The sequence below is a fragment of the Synchiropus splendidus genome, chromosome 13 (genome assembly GCF_027744825.2).
Source record: "Synchiropus splendidus isolate RoL2022-P1 chromosome 13, RoL_Sspl_1.0, whole genome shotgun sequence".
In the NCBI taxonomy this organism is placed as follows: Eukaryota; Metazoa; Chordata; class Actinopteri; order Syngnathiformes; family Callionymidae; genus Synchiropus; species Synchiropus splendidus.
In genome coordinates this window covers 16,496,039-16,518,973 of record NC_071346.1, presented here as the reverse complement: position 1 = coordinate 16,518,973, position 22,935 = coordinate 16,496,039, and the positions used below count along the sequence as shown (strand labels likewise).

Below are 22,935 nucleotides of genomic sequence, written 5' to 3'. Positions count from 1 at the left end.
ATTTAATGATCGGATGAACTCAGAAAAGTTGACAGACAAATTTTAGCATGGAAACACTGGAGACTACAACGTGTGTTCTCATGTGGAAGGAAAAGCTTCAGAGAAAGCCGTCACCGAAAAGACTAGTCCGTGGACTCCTGCTCACAATAGCCACAAGAATTGGGAGCCACACTTTGATGTTTTTCCATTTTCATCACTTTCTATTGAGGTGCCGCCTGAGCAGGGAAAATGGCAGCCAGTTCGTCCATCACACTAAAACAAAGCACAGTGAGTTTCTTTTTCATCCACTCTACCCACAGTTAAACACCTAGAAATGTCTGGGGCCTTCTCACCTCTTAAGCTTCTCCATCACCTGCTTGCTCTTGGACTGGGTCTCCTTGACAGCTGCTGCATCGAAGTTCTCCAGCTACAGAAACCAAAGCAGGAAAGTGACTGGAATGTTCATCTAGAGACTTGAGTGTGAGAGATCATGAAGTGAGGAACTCACATCCTTCTCCAGAGCAGCTATTTCCTCAGCAGTAGGTCTACAGCACGAGACAGAGAAGATGGTTCAGCAGGACATGACAAACAAAGATCTAACAACTTGCTGCTGAATGAAAGAGTTCAGCCTCATGAACGTCACTCACTCTTTGGCCAGATCTGCCAGGGCCTTGTCCACAAAGTCATCAACTCCCTGCTTCATGTTGTCCCTGTTGTCCTCCAACCAGTCGATGGCCTCAAGCCTCTGTTTCTTCAGATACTTCTGGATGTCCTCAACAGTCGCGTCCTCCAACTGCGTGGACCAAACAACCAAGGTGAGAGCAGCAAGATGAAAAGATCACAGGAGCTTGGTGACCTGGTGCTCACCAGCTTGTCCAGCGCTGCCAAGTCTTCATCTGTGATTCTAGAAGAAAGAGAGGAGCTGGATCAACATCAAGCCACACCAACCACTCACCTCTGAGTCCAAGAAGATGCTTAGTTCTTACTCCTGAGGTGCCATGTTGGCCATCCCAGGCATAGCACCTGAACACACACAAGAAGAGGTTGATGTGAGCGAGCGTCAGGAGTTCCTCACCAGGACCATGAGAAGCACTTTTCATGGTAACAGAAACATGAAGATTCTTCTCACCAGTTCCATGAAACAGCAGGATTCCAACTGCCAGAGCTGAAAAACATGTTTGACATGAGCAAACTGCAGTTTCAGAAGAGACCTTCAGCAACTACTGCTGACCAGAGGTCTGGAACAAGAAGGAGAAGGAGAGTTGACTCACCAGCGATCAGGAGAGATTTGGGAGTCATGGTCTCTTCAGTGGTGTGGTGGACTTGAGCACTGAGCCACAGAGCTGCTCAGCTTTATCCTCCCTTTCTGCCTCAAAGATATTTGCTTCTCATTAGTGAGTCCCTGTCTCTGTTGACCCTCCATAGTTGGAGCTCAGTCCATATCATCCGCCCTGTGGCCACAGTGGAGGCTCCAGGACCTACTTTTCTCTGACGACAAATGCTAATGCTCTGTGGAAGATGTTCAGCTTGGCCACAGTCCACAACAGCTTAGCACCTTTTGGACCTTTTGCAGGATGTCTGGACAGAAACACAAATAGCAGAACATCTCAACTGAAGGTTTCACAGTTGCTTTGGAGACCCCTGGGAGCTTTTGGTAAATTTGATCGAAAACAACCTCAGCTGGAAGATATTTAAAGAGGGAGGGAGGGGAGTGTTTGACCCGTTTAACAAGACTTATTTATTCATCCTCATGAATATATCACAACGGACCTGGTTCTTCGGACAAATTCGGCGAACATAAGTTTCACATGTGAGTCACATGTCAGTCTTCTTTTAGTCCAACAAGTACTACATTTTGAGTAGAAATACGTAGTTTTGGTTCACTATAAGTTGGAATATCAAAGCACAATTCAAGGTACAATCTTGACCAGATGTCCTCCACACGCTCATGCTACTGTGTTCAGGTTTCACACATGGCGGAGCTGGAGTCTATGCCTTTTGCGCTTTTACAGTTTTATTATGATATTTTTCCAGATCCACGTCACTTTTCACAGATTGATTACTTGTCTGACTAAGCCTGTCTACTTCAATTTGAGGTGATGCAAGCCTAAAATCAAACATACTTTGTGCTGCAAAGTATGCTGTTTGAGCTGCAAATACATGCTGTCTCGGATTAGCTCCAAAGAAAATAAATATCCTTATTTGAATAGTGACGAACAGCATACGATGAAGAGACTTCCATCAAAATATACAGTAATTTATAAAGAACTGTGCAGAACTAGGTTTGTATGGCAAAGACACACGATTGTCTAGGCATTCATCGGCAGAAAATCTGCCGATGAAGAAGCAGAAGATCTTTAGCCGCAAGGCCTTGTGAGAGTTCTTCCCTCAAGCTGCCAACCCTCCTCAAACCCAGCTTGCAGGGTTTGAACAAAACCTGCAACCACTGCAGGCCTTTTGTGGATGAGTTTGACATCCCTGCCCTAAACAGTATGTTTGTATGTGTATGTATATATATTGTATGTATATGGTTTGTTGCTGTCAGAAAAAGCAGCCTCTCATGAACATGCACACAACAAAATCGCTGACAATTTTTATGGGTCCATAAATTGGGTCCATGTCAGACAGGGATAAATGATTGTGCTGCTGATCTGGGCTCATACTGTCTCGGCTGTTGCGACGTCTCTTTTTTTTTTCTTTTTTTTTAAAGCACCTTCCCACAAACTTTTCATGTGTGCTTCATGATTGTGTGCTGTGTTCTCATCATCCTTGTAAATTCTGAGTCCTTCATCTTATCCTTAATGCTTATCATGATCTCATAATTTCAATCTGGATTTGTATGTTTTTAAGCAAAACATACACAAACTAATTATGGGAATGTTAGAATCATGTTTTTATTCAGTATAAACTGCATTACAATTGAGAAATGTGTGCATATCGACTGTCTGTAGTTTTACTGATATTCCAGTGACTTTTTTGTGTTTTATTTTTGTCTGGACTTGGTCTTCTCCCCTCTGTGTCTCCCTGGGACTCACCTGCTCATGACACTTACCTGGAACGCATTTCTCAATCCAGAACACCTACAGTATAATGGAGTATACATGTTTTGCTTGTGCTCTGTGGTGGAATTATACTAAATCGATATAAATCCTTTGCACCACATATACAAGAACTTTCCAAGTTTGGTTTACATATCTCTGCCTCCGAAGAAGGACCCCGAGCAGGAACAGAGAGCATCAATCCCCAGTGCCCCGGATAGCGCAAGTAATGATGAGGTGCATCCACAGCGGCAGTCGTCCAACATTGTGAGAAAGAAACTTGACAAAGCTGGTCCTAGATGCACTTTGCGCTTCCCAGCCACATTTCAATAGACCAGAACTCTACCTCAGTCTTCAAAACAGCTGAGGATGCTGAACAGTTTGCAAACTGGCTATTGTTGTCTGTACAACGTATGTGGTTCCATTTTTATTTGCTTAGACACCATGCGTAACGCGTTCAAGAATTAATCACATTTGTTTCTTTTGGTTTACCATGATGGTGCTTGGATTACCATTAAGAATATTTGTATTCCTCAGTCCAGTCTGTTTGTTTCTGTGGGCTATTAACTTTATTCTTTTTTTTCTGTTATTGGTTCTATCAAGTCCTTTCCATCAGCTCTTATAAATATTTATGCTCCTAATTTTGATTCTCCTGATTTCTTCAAAAACATATTGAACATAGTTGCGCTGTAATATCATCATTAAGGGAGATCTATCTATCCTGATCAGCAGAAAAAGCAAAAAAAGATCCAGGCTCCAAAGATTTCAGGAGAATGAATCTGAATGAACAAAGCTTGAAACAGGTCAAAAAATATATAATACAGTTCCAGCAGGAACACTGAGTTGGGTGACAAGCCACGTACATTGTATGCATCAAAAAGTCACGCAACATCGGAGGACACTGAAAGATTTTTTGAAATTATTTAATGACCTATTCTTTCAGATAAAGCCTGAGAAGAAATAGATGCAGACATCAGTTTAGATGAGATCAAATTAGCCATGCGTCAATTTCCTAATGGGAAAGCCAGTGGCCCAGATGGGTTTGTAATAGAATCTTATGTATCAAATTCAGAATTAATAGCCCCATTGTTACATCCCATGGTACGAAACAATTTAAGATGCAAATGTCTGCCTACTACTGAAGACAGACATAGCCTTGAGGTTTCATCTTACAGTCCCGTAAGTCTGCTAAACTGTGATAAAAAATATTCGCCAAAGTACATTCCAGCCGGAATGCAAAGCATATTCATAGCTTAATCCACTCTGATCAAAGAGATTTTCAAACACACGACTTGTTCAGAATATAGTTTTACTCCACTTGACCTCCACAGTCTGCAGTCATTTCTTTGGATGCGCAACAGGTACTTGATCAAACTGAATGGAATTGTATGTACTCCACATTTTGAGAGATTGTTGACCTGCATGGAGGCACTCGACAGCGTTGTTTGTCACCAATGATGTTCATATTCATGGTATAAAACAAGGCATGATCAACTCTAAGATCTGTTTGTATGCTGATGATGTGGTCTTAACCTTGTCTGACACCATTCATGGATGGTGGGATGGAGCCTGGTAGTGAGTCAAGCGGCTATGACTCCGTCTGACTCACCACCAGTATTTTTGGTGTCAGTTTCGGAGTTAGTTCACCTTTTGGCTGGGGGGAAGAGACTGAGGAGGAGAGGATCTGGCACTCCGCTTCCCGCGATAATCCTCTCCAACGTCCGCTCGCTCAGCAATAAGATGGATGAACTGGCGCTGATGCTGAGAAGGAACAGGGACTTTTCTGCCTCTTGTATTTTGTGTTTCACGGAGAAGTGGTTGAGCGATCTCATCCTGGACACTATGCTTCATCTGGAGGGATTCCAGCTTCACCGCAGGGACCAGGTGCCAGAGCTCACAGGCAAAACCAAAGAAGGAGGAGAGTGTTTCTACATCAACGATCACCGGTGTACAGACGTGGCAGTGATTTTTCAGCACTGCTTTCCCTCTCTGGAATGTCTCATAGTGAATTGTAAGCCGTTTTACTCCCCCCGTTCATTCATTCTGGCTGCCGTTTACTGCAAGTTGCGCCAAGCGCAGATGTTCACAAGGCTCAGCTTATCTCATGCACCAGGTCCGGCACATGGAGCTTTTCCGGACTCTCCTGAAATTTTGCCTGGCGACTTCAACAAGGTGAATGTGAGCGAGGAGCTTCCCGTGTACAAGCAGGTGCTAATATGCCACACCAGAAGAGCAGAGCGTGCTGGATCACTGTTACACATTGCTGCACAGCGCCCTCCCTCGAGCTGCACTGGCACTCTCTGACCACTTGATGGTTCATCTTGTTCCCACATACAAGCAGAAGCTGAAGCTGGCAAAACCTGTTGTGAGGAGCATGAGAATCTGGACAAGTGAAGCTTGAGAGGAGCTGCAGGTTTGTATGGAGACCACAGAGTGGGAGGTGTTCAGGGCTGCGACCAATAATCTGGATGAGTATACAGACACTGTGGCTTCATCATGGATCAGCTACTGTGAAGAGTGCATAGTTCCAACGCGCACCAAGGTGAGTTAAGCAAATGACAAACCTTGGTTCATAGCTAAACACAGATTAGAGAGTACGGACAGGAACTGCAACAAAGAGCTGAAGTATCAGTTTCAGAGGGAGCTGAAGAAAGCTAAAGCCATATGCTGTACTAACTAAACAAACTAAACAAACTAAAGCAGCAGTTCTGGGCCAGTGACTCAGGCTGCAGTGTGGAGAGGCCTCACGTTGGTCTGCCTTCAGATTTTCCATGGCTGGCAATGTGGAAAAATATTATCAAGACTGGCATCCATTTATCAACTACATTAAAAGCGGCTCATAAACTTTGCCAAATGATCCTTTTGGATGTTGCCTGTTTCAGGAACATTAAGGACGAACTGACCCTCTGTTGGACTTCTCATTTGCGAACTTGCGAACATTTAATCTGGCTGCTGTCTTTATTTTCTTTGTTTAACTTAGTTGTTTTCTTGTCATTGTATTGGTTCGGGCCTGATGCTTTTTGTGTCCTGGTGTTTTTGTATGTTTGTTGAATATAAATTTGCATAAATAACATATATGTATATAAAAAAAACACCTGCTCATATGCAGTGGTGCTTGAACTTTTAATAGTAGTTATGAACTGGTTCTGTGTGCTTTCTGTTTTTCCTGACAGTGGGAAGATTGAAGCATTTCATCAAATTGGTTCACTCTAGCTCATAGCTTCTTGAAGCTTCATTTGCTCTAGTCAGACATCTACTGGTCACAAAAATATGATTTGGCATGAATTTGACGTGTGTGGCATTTTGCAGAAAGCCGGTGAATAAATCTGTCAGTAAAATAAAGAAGAGTGTGTGTGTGTGTGTGTGTGTGCATAAATCAAAATGTTACCATCCTCTTCCTTGCAGTTTCCATTCTCTCATGATTGTCTCCAAACTCTCAATCACTGCAACACTCCATCAAACACCCACATTTGGATGAAGCGTGAGGGTTTTATATTGCTGTCAAACAGGCAGCAAAATCCAAGCCACTTCCTTTATCAGTCGCATGGTACAGCCAGGTACCGAGGCTTTGGACGTCCTCATTTTCTGCTGCTCCCCTGAATGGTCAAACCTCAACAGAAGCATCGCGGAAATGTCCCCTTCCCTACAAAGCTCAGGCTTTGAAGACACAACATCACAGCGCTAGTTTTGCTCTTTGTTTTACTCACATACTGCTTGCAACAGAGAGTTGGAACCACGCTGTGCATTGCCTTTACCGTGACTATTGACTGTATTATACTGCGTGAGTGTCCTGACGTCTACGTTACCTTCTGTTGTATTTCTAGATTATTGCGTAACATTATTGCTTAACAAGCTTGTGCTGACTGCCATGTGAATTGTGCGTTTCTGTTCTGTGGTCTGATTTTTGACAGCTTTGTGTTTTGGGATTTCTTCCTCTGTTTTGTCCGATTTGACCACAGCGTCAGACTCTCCTGTGTGTCTGGCCTTTGTTTGTGTTTATTTTATAAATACATTGTTAAACAGTAAGTTTGAGTCTCCTTGTAATAACATGTGGGATACACACAACATGGTTTGCAACATTAAGTATCATGAAACACTTCACTGTGTTTGCACGAGTGTCCACTTGGCGAGTGTCTAAGCATCTGGCTTAAATGTTATTACTGAGGTCCACATAGAAATGTACAAGACTGTTTAGATGCAGTGAAATTAAATATTTGTGAGCAAAATAAGTGAGTAAATTGGCTTGAACAGCTTGCTACAAAGCTGTTACATATATTTAATGTGATGACCTTTGTTGCAATATAAAACTGATGGCTCACTTTCACTTTTGAATTTATTGGGTTTTTGGTTTCTGCCTGTGAAATAATACAACTCAATGGAGGTGTGGAAGTGTTTTCCAAGAAGCTTCAGGAGTCAGACACATGTTGATGCTATGAGTATTTATTTTATCTGGACAGTGTGAAGTGGGAAATTTAGGATGGAAACACTGGAGATTACAATACATATTAACATGGAAGAAAAAGATTCAGAGAAAACCAACACCATAAAGACCTGTCTGTGGACTCGTGCTCACAAGAATCTCATTTTCATTTTCATCACTTTCTATTGAGGTGCTGCCTGAGCAGGGAAAATGGCAGCCAGTTCGTCCATCACACTGAAACAAAGCACAGTGAGTTTCTTTTTCATCCACCCTACCCACAGTTAAACACCTAGAAATGTCTGGGGCCTTCTCACCTCTTAAGCTTCTCCATCACCTGCTTGCTCTTGGACTGGTTCTCCTTGAAAGCTGCCGCATCGAAGTTCTCCAGCTACAGAAACCAAAGTAGGAAAGTGACTGGAATGTTCATCAAGAGACTTGTGTGTGAGAGATCATGAAGTGAGGAACTCACATCCTTCTCCAGAGCAGCTATTTCCTCAGCAGTAGGTCTACAGCACGACACAGAGAAGATGGTTCAGCAGGCAAACAAAGATCTGACAACTTGCTGCTGAATGAAAGAGTTCAGCCTGATGAACGCCACTCACTCTTTGGCCAGATCTGCCAGGGCCTTGTCCACAAAGTCATCAACTCCCTGCTTCATGTTGTCCCTGTTGTCCTCCAACCAGTCGATGGCCTCAAGCCTCTGTTTCTTCAGATACTTCTGGATGTCCTCAACAGTCGCGTCCTCCAACTGCGTGGGCCAAACAACCAAGGTGAGAGCAGCAAGATGCAAAGACCACAGGAGCTTGGTGACCTGGTGCTCACCAGCTTGTCCAGCGCTGCTAAGTCTTCATCTGTGATTCTAGAAGAAAGAGAGGAGCTGGATCAACATCAAGCCACAGCACCCACTCACCTCTGAGTCCAAGAAGATGCTTAGTTCTTACTCCTGAGGTGCCATGTTGGCCATCCCGGGCATAGCACCTGAACACACACAAGAAGAGGTTGATGTGAACGAGCGTCAGGAGTTCCTCACCAGGACCATGAGAAGCACTTTTCATGACAACAGAAACATGAGGATTCTTCTCACCAGTTCCATGAAACAGCAGGATTCCAACTGCCAGAGCTGAAAAACATGTTTGACATGAGCAAACTGCAGTTTCAGAAGAGACCTTCAGCAACTACTGCTGACCAGAGGTCTGGAACAAGAAGGAGAAGGAGAGTTGACTCACCAGCGATCAGGAGAGATTTGGGAGTCATGGTCTCTTCAGTGGTGTGGTGGACTTGAGCACTGAGCCACAGAGCTGCTCAGCTTTATCCTCCCTTTCTGCCTCACAGCTGTTTGCTTCTCATTAGTGAGTCTCTGTTGACTCTCCTTAATAGGAGCTCAGTCCACACCATTTACTCTCTGGCCGCAAGGAAGGTTCCAGGACCTTCTCATTTCTGGCCTCATACAGTGTATACTGCAGCTCAGGTGAAGACCATCACCTTGGCCACAGTCCACAACAGCTTAGCCCCTTTTTGACTCTTTGAAGGATGTCAGTACAGAAACACAAACAACAACAACATCTCAACTGAAGGTTTCACAGTTGGTTTTGAAGACGCAAAAAAGAGCTTTTCGTAAATTTGATTAAAAACAACCACAGCTGGAAGGTGTTTGACTTGAAACTGCCTCGTTGGTTCTTCTGTACAGAGGGGAGGAGGGAATGTTTGAGTTTTGTGACCATTATTTCCAACCAAAAACTTTAATAAGATTTTCGTTCGACAAAATGTGTTCCACCTCCCCACCATCAAACGCACTCACTTTCTTCAAGTCTTCATCAATCGATGGTACATTTTTATTCTCTGTATTTAGCAAAAAGCGCATGTACAAAAGACATAGTCTTCCCCTCAGACTGCCGACGCTGTGTACAAAGGTCTTGCAGACCTGAAAAAAGAGAATTTCAATTTTTCAGCCTCAATGTTGGCGTGATAATTCCTGTAGGAATTCCATACACTTACCAGATTAACGATGCCATCATGCTCCTCCTCTCCACAAATGTAGAACATATGTGTAGTAGTAATCTCTGAAACAAATAAAAAAATAATGAAGTACTCGATTAAAAACAAATGTCATCATGATTTTAGTTTGTAGCAATTCCCCCGTGTATTCCTGTTTCTGTTTCTGAAAATTGAATTTAAATATTACTATTTAAACATGTTTTCCTCGACTGACTTCGCTTGTATCAGAATGTCTCAATGTGACGATTCCTTATCTTGTAGATGCAGAGTATGGTGTCACAATGCCACCTGTAGACATTTACCTCCACTTTTCGCATCAATGGCTGAGTGGCAAAACATTGCAATCTATATTCAAAGACATATTTATGGTGGTGACATTGTCATAAGCAATTCTTAGTCTGTCATTTCCACACCACTCTGAATATCTTTCACCAAAGGACCAGGAAAACACATCTGCAAGGGACACATAACTTGCCGCCAACTTACCAGTGAGGCACAGCAAGGCCTTCTCTGCTGGCCTAACATAACCAGAACATATTTATGACAAAAGTGAATTTCATTTTTAATGTATTTTCCCCATAATATATATTATATATGCTATATATATTAATCTAACTCATGTCATAGTATATCCCAGTGTTGTTTTTCTAGGTTGGAGTTTTTATCCAATCAGAATTCAGCTAGCTTGTGCCGTCATGTCCAAGGCCTTCAGCAGCAACAGTGCAGGCACAGGTTCCCTCAGAGTGAGTGGATACTGATACCGTCATTTCAGGACTAACCGCTACTCTTTTCTCACATATATATATACAGATTTTTATGGCAAACTAGCTTCAGAGCAATGAAACCACAGATGTTCAGTGACATTCCAGTGTGTATCGCCCTGTTCTCCGCCCCTAACCCGAGGCATCTAAAGCCACAGCAGATGGATCTCGCGGCTACTGCAGGCTTAGCGCTTCATGAGTGCAAATGTTTGAGATATCGATTTTGTTTACATTTAACATGTTAATGACAGGGCGTACTGGCGCAGCTGTGTGATTCTACTCTGACATGTTTCTTGTGCCACTGACTGAAGTCGCTGGCGGAACTCAAGTCACGGATTCCGACGGTGCCGTTTGGAGACAGGTTTACTTCTCATAATCACAATGGTATATTGGGCTCCATTTGTTTTATGTCCCAATAAAATAATCTGTACTAGCCAACCTTTGAGAGGAGAATGTGGGACTATTCCCGCCGTTTATGATGGGGACAAATATCACATTATGTAAAGGACTACACTCTAGTCCTATATGGCTACCACAGTGTTGGGCCTGAGATTGTTGGGGTTCAGTTTGCCACCCTTTTACTGTTTTATTGAGTTTTGTCACATCAGTACATCACCAATAACAAAATGATGGTGGGGGCTTTCCACTTTGCTAAACATGTTGCCATCAGTTTATGGACCTTAACATTCTAAAACTGCTGGTCACCCAAAGAATAGGGGGAAAAAAAATTGCCCAAACATCACAGAAATCCTCATGTGAATTGTATTGGTCTACATAGTGGCCTAGTGGTTTGCGCGCTCGCCTTGCAGCAAGAAGGTTGCGGGTTCGACGCCCCTGTCGGACCACCTTTCATGCAAGTTTGCATGTGTCTTAGCCCACTACACCTCGCACAGGCCTCACAGACAAAATAAAGATGTTGATCATCTGTATACAGAGGCATGAACCGGAACCCAGTGGTTTCAGAGTGTGATAGCGCATACTTTAATTTAATCCATAAATGTAACTAATGTATGTACATAAATCATGCCAAAGAATGAAACAGAAGATGAGAACTATGTTACAGACAGAGAGAAAATATTATTTCAAAATTTATTGTGTCGCTTCGTGGCAGGAACCTTGAACTGGTTGAAAAACTTGAAAATGTTCTGTGACCTCATTGGCAGATTTAGTAGCTGTTGAATTTATTGGCCTCATCGATGCCACGGTCCATCCGTCCAGCACGTGATGAGCTGTTGTAGAGCGGAGAGCCACCTATCAGCGAAAAGAAAATTTAACAATTACATGTGATGAGAACATGTAGATATTGTACATGTGTACAGTTATACATTGTCAATATCATTAACAGGGGCAGCTATTTGAACCACTTACTGTAGCGCTACTTGCTGCAGCATTCGTGAGATTTGAAATACAGTTCAAATCTCAGGATAAAATACGGCAGCCTTCTAAAAGATGAGGCTTTGCAGTTACTGTTCGTAATTCTGCAGGTTTACTCACGACGAGTGACGTTACGAGATGCGTCGAGGCTACGAAGCTTGTGTCGTGCAATGAAAGGGGCATTCGGTGAGGCGCGTGTCAAGGCTTGCTTCTCAAACTGATCCACATAAGAGCCGCAGTTGGTGCGGTTCTTTGTTCCAACCAAACATGCACACACAGTTTAACCAATCGGATGCAGCTGAAACAAACCAGACTCCTGATTTAGGGGGAGGAAACAGATGATGATGCGTGAGGCCTTGCTGACCTTCTGCTCTATGTGACTGAATCGGGAAGTGGCTCAGACTTTGCTGTGAAGTTTCAATGCTATATAAACCTCTCAGGCTCCATCTAAAATGTGGGTTTTTCGGCTGTGTCCCATTTCTCACCCTCACGCTCGTTTTTGACCCTAACACTGGGTTTCGCGCGTTCATGTATAAGTGTAGTTGTGTCCCAATACTCCTAAGACCACTTGAAATGATCCCTTCAAACCGAAGGGGCCCCAGAGCTGACTTGAAACAAAGTGGGAATATGAAGTGTGGATAGATTTCCAAAGTGCTTTATTTAAAAACAACGTTGGATAGGACAACAGGGACATTTTAGTAACAAGGACTTTGTTTACTTTCTCTCGTATCACACGTTAGTGACCGAAATGGTCTACTGTGTCCGACAACATGAGCAACACAACATGTGTGTACAACAGTACGGTTTTATTTCCTCTTAACAAACAACAGTCAGCTAGCACCCAGGCTAACGTTAATATCGTGATACCTCCAATAGATCTGTCACCCCAACATAACGGCAAAGCCAGCTTCAGCCCCCATTTCTTCTCACTTGGTTCACCGAACCAAGCGAGATTATCAGCGCAAATGCAAGAGGTTGCAAAACGGTTGGAGCTGGCATTTCCAAAACGTCTCCAACACTCGATATGCAGGAAACGAAACAGCATGGCAGCCAATGACACGTTGTCTTTACGCGTGACATCATGAAGTCAATCACTTCACTTTGTCGTCAGAGGGCACTTTATAGTGGAGGACACTCAAAACCAAGTGCTAGTGTTTAGGGTGAGAAATGGGACACAGCCTTGCGGTCGGTCTGGAGTTTGGTGTGCAGTGTTTGGAAAATATTTATATAGTTTGGAGATAGTTTTGCAGAGATCAGAGAGAGATTTAGGAGAGTAGGATATCGAGGATGGAGCAGCGAGGAAGAGGACGATTTCCCTCGTGTGGGAACATTTTGATTTGAAATTGCCGAACAAGGTAAGCTAAATCTATTATTACAGATGTGGATTTGGTTTGCTTATCAATAACTATGTTCTCTTATTTTATTCTCAGGTGAGGTGTGTATTGTTTTCCAAGGAGTTGGGATATGATAACAACACCATCCATGATAAGGCATTACCGTGCCATGCATGAAGATAATGAGCCACCTAGAGCTTCATCTAGCCAAATTAAGTTATGACAATATTGCAAACACATTATCACTTTTTTTTTCCAAGTTTACTTTTGTTTATTGTGCAAATAAAAACAAGTAACACAGTATTTATTCTATTTTCATTCATCCAGCCACCAGAAAAAAGGAGGTGAAGCTCTTATCGCCATGATGGTGAAGGACACACAGCCCTTTACTGTTGTGGAAGATGTTGGATTCAGGGCATTTGTGTCCAGATTGGATCCCAATTATGTTCTTCCAACAAGGCAGGTGTGTATGGAAAACAAATGAGAACTTAATCTAATGGTGGATTGTCTGGTGGACCCAGTCAGAGCAGCATTACCTGTGCACGTTTCCTAGTCTCTCTGTCATTTTAAGAAAAACATCACACAATCTGTCATATTTTATTACCAATTACATTCCAAAAATGTACTATACACATACAATATGATCATTTATGTACAGGCATTATTTGGTCACACATTTTTTGGAATTCATAGTCCTTCCCACAAGACTTTACGGACACAAAAATTCAATGCATCACGCATTATGTGGTTCAGATACAGCTGCCTGTGATTATACACCTGACCAGTAGGTGGTGTCATGTCCACATGAAGCTTTGAGAAATGAACCCTTTCTCGAACCGGTTGACTGAGGTGGTTCAGTGCCTCGTGAGGCTTCATCTCACCATCATTGGGTTGTTGTCCTATTGAAATGCCAAGCACCGGTGACACTTCAACTTTGCGACAGATTCCATATTTGACTGAGGGAATTTGCTGTGTTCTTCTTCCGCCATCCATGACTCAATCTTTGTTTCCTTTGATTCCAAAATCAAGCTGCTTTGTCCAAATGTGCATCTGCAAACCTCAAGCGACTCCATTTGTGGCTTATGCTCATACAGTAAATAGCTTCCTCCGCATCGTCCTCTCTCTGTTTGTGCAAAGTGTGCTGAATTGTTCACATGCACATTCATACGGTCTGATGCAATATGATCTTTTGCGATGATCTCTGGAGGTAGAGTCTCACCATCCGTCACACTATTATCTCTGACAGTTGCCGTACCACCTGTGCTCTTAACAGGAACTGCGCCTTTGATTTCTTGACTATGACAGCTGAACTCTCTGAGATAGCTTTTTGTAGCTTTCCCCCAAGTCACAAGAATCAATACTCTTTGTTGTCAGGTCATTTGGAGTTGTTTAGAAGGTTTTCCCGTGAAGATAGAATAAATTATTATGCAGCCTCAGTGGGGCGCCCAAACTATTGCAGACAATTGTATCTGATTAATCCGGCCTCAAGGTCACTTTCACTGCCAGGTTCATTCACATCAACAGTGAGAGAAGTCGTTTGGGATTTGACAGTTATTTGCATAAATGTACATCAGTCAAACAGCTACTGGTTAAAATTCTACTCCAATTGACTACAGGCTCCAGAGGGTCTCAATGAGCAAACAAAACCTCGGTGCAACCTTCCACTGCGGCCATGGCAAGGATTTTCTCCTGAGGACCATCATCAGAGAACAGACGGAGCTTCACTGCAGCCAGAGGGGCCACGATGGGGACTGAGCTCTAGTTAAGGAGAGTGAACAAACACTGACTGATGAGAAGCAAATATCTTTGAGGCAGAAAGCGAGGATAAAGCTGAGCAGGGCTGAGTCTCATTGCTGAAGTCCACCACACCACTGAAGAGACCATGACTCCTAAATCTCTCCTGATCGCTGGTGAGCTCATTCATCTTCCCATTCTTCTTCCAGACCTCAAACTACAAAGAGCTTTGCTTCCAAATGTCTCATCTGCATCTAAATATCTTGGCACAAAACTGATCTTCTACTAGGTGCCAACTTTCCTCATCTGAAAACCTCTGCTAGCGATAGAGCACACATGTAGGATACATTGACTGTGTGTTTTTCAGCTCTGGCAGTTGGAATCCTGCTGTTTCATGGAACTGGTGAGAAGAATCCTCATGTTTCTGTTACCATTAAAAGTGCATCTCATGGTCCTAGTGAGGAAAACCTGCCACTCGCTCACCTCAACCTCTTCTTGTGTGTGCTCAGGTGCTGAACCCGGGATGGCCAACATGGCACCTCAGGGGTAAGAACAAAGCATCTTCTTGCACCTGTGAGTGATGTGGGCTGGTGTTGATCCAGCTCCTCTGGTCTTGTCTTCTAGAATGACAGATGAAGACTCTGCAGCGCCGGACAAGCAGGTGAGCACTGGGTCGCCAGCCTCCTGTGATCTTTGTGTCTTGCTACTCTAACCTTGGTTGTTTGGTCTTTGCAGTCGGAGGAGGTGCCTGTCAAGGACAACATGAAGATGGCAGCTGATGAGTTTGTGGACAGTTCGTGGTGGAAATACTATTACTGAAACCTGAATGTCTTTAAGCAAAGCAATAAATGCATTGAAAAAGCATGTGTACCATTGGAGAGCTGTCCTCAGACCCTGAGTGTACAGAATCCAGCAAGGCGCTGGCTTCTCAGAGCTCAGAACACAAGTATAAAACAAAGCCAATACAAGACCAAACATGACACCCTCTAAATGCAGGTCCCATGTTCAGCTCAGTAGTTTCATTGTTTATGGCGCATTCTTTATTTAATCCCTAATGTCTCACAAACTCCTTCAAATTCAACACGCTGTGATATGACTGGCGGAGACTCATTCCTACGTCACATGACAACTAGAGTGCCAATAAAAAGAAACGGAGCGCCTATTGGCGATTAGTTACTCATTTGTCGCGAAAGATCTGGTTATTCGTCATCGCCTTTCAGCTCAGCAAAGATGCTCTGGATTCCGAACTCTTCGTCGGCAAGTTACATCGCTAATGTCTCGTTAGATCCCGTCTGTATTTTAGCCGTCACTGAAGCCCACGTTTGTTTTTACAACGTACTGGGAGACGATTCACTGCAGTGGTCAGGTACCTTCCTTTTCCATTGATGTTTTCCTCATGAACTGCTACTAAAAACAATTTATCTGACTAACGTGTTTTTTTTTCCATATTGTAGGTTTCTAATCGTGTGTTATCCAGGAAAACGCAAACTCCCACGTCATTATCAAGTGACAAACCTGCAGTTTCAAGGTTTTCCTGAGGTGCGTGTTATGTTCAGATGACATTCTCCTTTAGCTCCTAGAGTGTTGCTATCTAAACGTGGTAACTGGAGCTGCTGGCTGACCTCTCTGCCCCTATGGTTCATTAAATAAGAAGAATCGCAGCTCTATTATTAGATGTAAAAGGGTAATAAAATTGGAATTATAAAATTAGCTGAAGCTGAAGTTATGCTATTGAACTGTCTTTGTCGTCAAATGTCGTGATTAATATTTACGATGTGTTAGTTAATGTTCCCTCTAAGCTGCGCGCTCGCGCAATTGCGCACTACTCTCGTGTTCTCCACGCACAGCAAACATATGCTGCGCACAAAATACAATTTAACCTGAATTGTAAATAAAATAGACACATTACAATTTATTCTGTGCCATTTTGCAATGCACTGTCACAGCCTGTCACTGACAAGTGACACACAGTGTTGGGCAAGTTACTTTAAATTACCTTGTTCAAAAGTAACTTCGTTGTCATGTTTATACTTGTCCGTCTGTTCTTGAAGATTTCTTTCTGTTTCTCTCCGCATTCTTTTTCATGTGCTCTTATTTTTCCGTCCTCCCTCGTTTCCGTTTCCTGCCTTTCCTACACCTTTACAGGCATACGCAGCTGGCGCTCATTCCACTAATCCACTTCCTTGTGGATATATTCTTCCTGACGCCAGCTACATGTGCCGGATCGTAGCGTTTCGCTCCTCCAGGTAAAGACTCACTCAAGACTTCCATGTTCTTGCTCTCTAAACCCTGTTATAATCTAAATTCTGTGCGCGCTCGAATTCCTATTCAGCCGTAGCTTTTCGCTCCTCGCTCCTCCTCGTTTCTTTTCGCTCTCTCTCTCTCCATTCATCCCGCGTGTGAGATATTTTAGGAATCTCACTCCTCAGTTTCTCCGCAAAGTTTAACCCTCGTGTGCGTGTGTGTAGGCACCACGGCCCGAGCGCTTTTAGTTTGTCGCCACCGCGTTGAGTTTAACTCCGGGTGTGCTTTTCTGTTCTCCCATTTTTAGAGTAGGTCGTTGATTTCCTAATCCGCCTCTCTTTTGTTTTGCAGATTTTCTCCCCTTTCCTTGTGTGTTCCTCCCGGTCCGCACTTTTGGCTTCCGGCGCCCTTAGTTTCATTACTTGTCTGTCTATATGCATATTTGTGGTCCTTCGTTTGATTAAATTCTTTAATTTAATCTTGTCGTCTGTGTGTTCTGTAAACCTTCACTAGTTGCACTTGGGTCTGGTCCACTGGCATTATGACATTCGTTACTTCAAGTTACTCATTACTTTGAAAGTAACTAGTTACCAGCAAAAGTAACTTTTTAAAAAACTGTATTATAGTGGAGCTCAATCATCTTAGAACAGTCAGTCACCAGGCTGTGTCGGGAACCATTGCTATGGTTTGTGTGGCCTGCTAAACTTGATAGTCAGGTAATAAAGGCTATCTATGATCGATAAGCTGTAATCCACTTCAAGTGCAATCCCATTACAAAGACGCCACTTAGTGACCGAAAGGTGCAATGGCAGTGAGACTGCAGGTGAACGAAGGACAATATTGAAACTTTTGATGCCCACATTTATTGTCATCATTTAGATTACAAACTATACTTGTAGCAGTACAAATAACTCTTTTTGCAGAACACTTAGTAGGAGCAGGAACAAACACCAGTGCCAAACCGATGCTGACAGTCATCTCAACAGCAACAAATCTATCACAACTGGAAACATGAACTGCAGTGACAACTCCACAGCTGCGATAGGCAGCATGTCTTCCACAACATACCTCGCTGCTACTAGTATGTTCAACTGCTTTTGAGGCTGTGAAACAGGCGTCCCAAAGTCAAGCTTCTGCTGTTTGGCTGCAGTGGCTTCTCCTGCGGCGTCAGACGAGCAAACCTGCTTTAGGCTATTTTCACACCAGCTTGGTCGATCGACGCATGCACTTTCTGAAGATGTTACGCCAGATTGGAATTGCTGGTTTACTACAATATTTCTCTGGTCTAAAAAGGAAAAATAATGAGGATATATCCGCAATGGGAATCCCACACCTGGACCGTCATCGATTGCAGCCATTATTTTTCTTCACATGCGCGACGCTGCGTCACGTGACTAATGCAGGCTTCACATCCACCACAGAAGCTTTTAATGCATATTATGGACACTGCTTTTTTAACTTTTTAAAGAGTTGTGAATGTGAAGTAACGAGTAATGTGCATGTTTAAATCACAGTAATGATAAACGCGTTGGCAATTTTGGCAAAGGAACGTGTTATGGCACTCGCAAAAGATAACACAAAAGATAACGTAGCTCCTATAACGCGTTACTTAACGCATTAGTCCCAACACTGGTTACGCAGCCAATCAATGTCATTAACAGCGCTGTATGCGCCTGTGTTTTGTAGGTTAGCATGTAGCTAACGGTTCAGTGGAGCTAAGAGAGGTAAATGCTGCCAACCCTTTATCATGGCGAAACGCCCGGACTGTGGCTCAGCCATTCAACAAGCCAAAGTAAAAAAGAAATGTGGTTCTATTAAGATGGAATGGCTGTCAGAGTATGTGCGAATAGAAGAAGAAGAACTAAAACTAAAACTGATTTTTTTTTTCTTTTTCGAGTGAGAAAGGGCTGCTAGGCAAAACATGTTGCAAAGCCAAAGTAGCAAGCGAGTTTTCGGAGGGAAAAGTGTGGACTGGAAGTTGGACTAGCTCAAGCGTCACACTCAGCAGAAAAGTCATTTGAATGCTGTTGGAATTGTACAAAGACGCAAGATGGGAATGGGGTTCCATACGTTATTGCAGGAGAGCGCAAAAGATGGAGAGAAGAGGAACGAGCTGTCACACAAAAAGAAATCCGACATCACATACTTATGCTGTTGTACACATCTGGATTTTATAATGTGAACAAAATTTGATCTCTGAAAGGTGTCAATGTCTCAATTTTTCCAGAGCAGGACCATGACATGCCACATGCATACTACAGTACACAGCTCATGAAAAACAAGATTTTTTTCTTTTTCTTTGTAAGTGGGTTAAATCGTTTCTATTAAACGTAAATTAAAGGAAATAGCTGTTGTACTTTGATTCTTATAACTGTCATGTCTGCACTTTATTGTCTGTTCCTTTTTGTATTTTCCGCTCGTGCTTTTATTTTGTTATCCCCGGTTTCCTGTTCCTGCTTTGTCTCCAGCTTCTCTGGCAACACAGCTGGCGTTAATCTCATCAGACTCCTCAAGTATATAAACCTGTGAACGCCAGCCCTGTTTGCCAGATTGTTGCTTCTCGCTTCGTCAAGGTAAAACTCTCTCAAGACTTCTATGTGTTCGCTTAACTCCCTGACCTTTTCTAAATTCTCCCTGCACGCTTGATTTTCCATTTCAGCTGTATCCTGATTTTTCTGCTTTTGTCTTTCCTCCCACCTTCCAATTCAGACCGCGTTGTGAGCTTGTTATTTAAGCCTCACTTAGTTATAGATATCGATCCGTTAGTTTACTGGCTGGTCACGTTCTTGAGACCTGTCCTATATGTCCCAAGACTCCTCGTTCACTTCCTGTGACTCAGACCCGGATTGGGCTCATCTCGCACTCTCTCCGCAATGGAGAGAAGTCGCACATCTGCAGGTCACTCGCTCCACGGCACCGCTCCTGAAGTCAGGCTACCAAGGTGCTTTCCAGAGCGCCATCAAAGCCAGAAGTGCTCCGGAACCCCAGCTCGCCGTCCAAGCCAGACCTGTCAGGAGCCTCTTCCAAGACCAAGACCCCCGGTTTTCAGTCCGAGCCACCAACCCCGAGATCGCTATTGCCACCGCCTCCCGAGGACTCCAGCTTGCCTTCCAAGTCACAGCAGCCAAGCTCCTTCAGTTCCTCAAATGAGCCTCCTCGTCTCCGACCATCCATCAGACTGCAAGACATCCTCAACAGCAGACAGAACGGTGATGGTTTCCAGTATCTGGTCAGTTGGGAAGTTTTTGGCTCTGAGGAAAGGTCCTGGGTCCCCGGGTCCCCTTTTGGATCAGAGGCTCCTCAGCGACTTCCACACTACACCCACAGACCTGGTAAAGTGCCAAGAGGCCCTCCTTGGGGGGGAGGGGTACTGTCATGTCTGCACTTTATTGTCTGTTCCTTTTTGTATTTTCCGCTTGTGCTTTTATTTTGTTACCCCCGGTTCCCTGTTCCTGCTTTGTCTCCAGCTTCTCTGGAAACACAGCTGGCGTTAATCGCCTCATCAGATTCCAAGTATATAAACCTGTGAACGTCAGCCCTGTTTGCCAGATTGTTGCTTCTCGCTTCGTCAAGGTAAAACTCAAGACTTCTGTGTGTTCGCTTAACTCCCTGACCTTTTCTAAATTCTCCCTGCGCGCTTGATTTTCCATTTCAGCTGTATCCTGATTCTTCCTCGCTCTGCTTTTGTCTTTCCTCCCACCTTCCAATTCAGTCCGTGTTGTGAGCTTATTTAAGCCTCACTTTTTAGTTATAGATCCATTAGTTTACTCCTCGTGTGATTGGCCGCCGCCACTGAGCGTTTTCAGTTTAGTGCCACCGCCACGTTGAGCTTAACTCAGTGTTTTCTGTTCTCCCATTTACATAGTAGGTTGTTGATTCTAATCCGCCTCTCTTGTTTTCCAGATTCGCCCCGTTCCCTGCGTGTTGTTCCCGGCGTGTTGTTCCCGGCGTCCTTAGTTTCTAGTTATTTGTCTGTCTGTCTGTATTTATTTGTTCCAACAAATAAATCTTTAATTTAACCTCGTCCCCCCCTGCCTTCTGCCGACCAACACTGCCTGCACTTGGGTCCATCAGCCGTCAATTATGACATTAACAAGTCATGTAATTTGTTCAGATCTCAGATTTTGGACAGGTGTGATACTGGCGTGGGGCGACAGTGTGCACATCTGATTTGCTCAGAGTGGTCCAAGGAATTCCCAGAAAGTTTGTGTGTACGCTCAGACACCTGAAAAATGAGGGGGAACATTGTTCATGTTTATTTGAGTCTTTTTAGATAATCCATTCAACTGTGCGGTGTCACAAGCGCAGTGGAGCGTAGAGCCTCAACACTGGTTTTGTTTCCCAACACTGTAGAGTTGCAAACTTGTTTTCTAACCAAAATCAAACAAGAACTTGGTTTGTACCAACAACTGCTCGTAGCTTGGATCCTGCCAGTTTTGTCAACACTCATGTTGACGTCGCTAGAATTAAAGCCACTGCAAACACCAATGTCACTGAGCGGTCGAACAGGGTGATGAAGGACAAAGGCTGCTGTCGCTGGAACCCTTCATGAGGGAGGTGCAGAACCAGGCCTTCCCCAATCCCCTGATCTTTGAACAGACCTATGTGGGTTTTCGACCCCTTTATGGCAGCCATGATGACGAAATGTAAATGATGGCAAAGTCGCGTCTTTACGGTGACTCAGCTAAAAAGCTGTCAGCTCTGTCACATTTTAAAAATTCCATCGGCGCCCTGAACTTTCACTTCTTTGATGACCATCAAAAGCTATCTGTTCACACTGCATGGCATTTGCTGCTATTAACTACTTGGACACCATGTCAATACATTGTGTTTCCATGTGCATTGGTGTGTTTGTGTGTGTGCTGTGTGTGCAGAGTGCCCAGAAATGCCTCATCACCATCTTCAACAAGTGGGAAGGCTTCTCATCCAACATGAAGATGGCTGCCAGTCGCCTCGGCATGAACTACAGATGTCCAGTGGGAACAAACACTGAGTTTGAAGCACTGCGCAGCAGCTCCTGCAAACGGTGTGGAATCGAGGACCATTACTCTCTTTCAGGATGTGTTTAAAGTGTGGTATTTACTGTTGTTCCTGCACTATCTGACCATCTCAACATCTGTTGCAGGAGAGGCCTGCAGAGGTTCGATGCAGGTACTGTGAAAGTCACCTGACTTTCAACACTCTCCCAAAATAAGTTGCATTATTTTTCCAACACTCAATTTCAACTGACCTTTGATGTTTCGACAGTGTGTTGATCCTGAGCCTGTGCCGGGTCCAACGCACGGCCTCCAGAAGACCCCAGAAGATTCACACAGCCGTCCATTAATGTCAGTTGGCAACGCGGCACAAAGAACTGGTGAGGGTGGGACATGTTCCTCATCTGTCAGCGCCGTGAACTCTGTAATTATAACAAGTTCTTTTGTTTCAGGCTCGTTACAAGCTGGTGACGACTGTCAACCACTTTGGTTGACAAAATAGTTGCCTGGTTTAGGAGCTCAAAAGCAGGGTCGATGAGCGGAAGCACGTATTATTAATACGGTGATCTGGTTCAAGCCGCGATAGTCTATGCATGGACGTAGAGAGTTGTCCTTTTTGCTGACAAAGAAAAACCCTGCATCCAGAAGGGAGGAGGACGGGCGAATCAGACCAGCTGCTCGTGACTCATTTATGTATTTTTCCATTGACTCTCTCTCTGGGCGGGAGACATTATATCGTCTACTCGAGGGGAAAGGAGTCCCAGGAATTAGATTGATGGCGCAACCATAAGGGCGGTGAGGGTGAAGAGAGAGAGCCTGGTCCTTATTAAATACCTCCCCAAGATCGTAACAACCTTTGAGAGGTCCGGAGGTGGGGGTGGGGAGGAAGGGGTGGTCTGAAGAGAACCGGGGGCAGACCTAAGGCAATGAGAATGACAGTGGGTGCTCCAGCCAGCAATCTTGGACCGTGTCCAGTCTATCTGCGGATTGTGTGTGGAGAGCCAGGGAAAACTGAGAACGAGTGGAGAGGAAGCAGGGAGAATCAGAAACGAACACCTCAGAGTGGTTTCCAGACAGTGT

At 43.9% G+C, this 22,935-nt stretch overlaps 1 long non-coding RNA gene across 1 annotated transcript; it reads left to right on the top strand.

The window, feature by feature from the left end:
- Positions 1-21,124: 21,124 nt before the first annotated feature.
- LOC128769848 (uncharacterized) lies at positions 21,125-22,497 on the top strand. Its single transcript, XR_008416429.1, has 3 exons — positions 21,125-21,905; positions 22,005-22,030; positions 22,127-22,497. It is a non-coding gene; the product is annotated as an uncharacterized LOC128769848 (long non-coding RNA).
- The last annotated feature ends 438 nt before the right edge of the window (positions 22,498-22,935 follow it).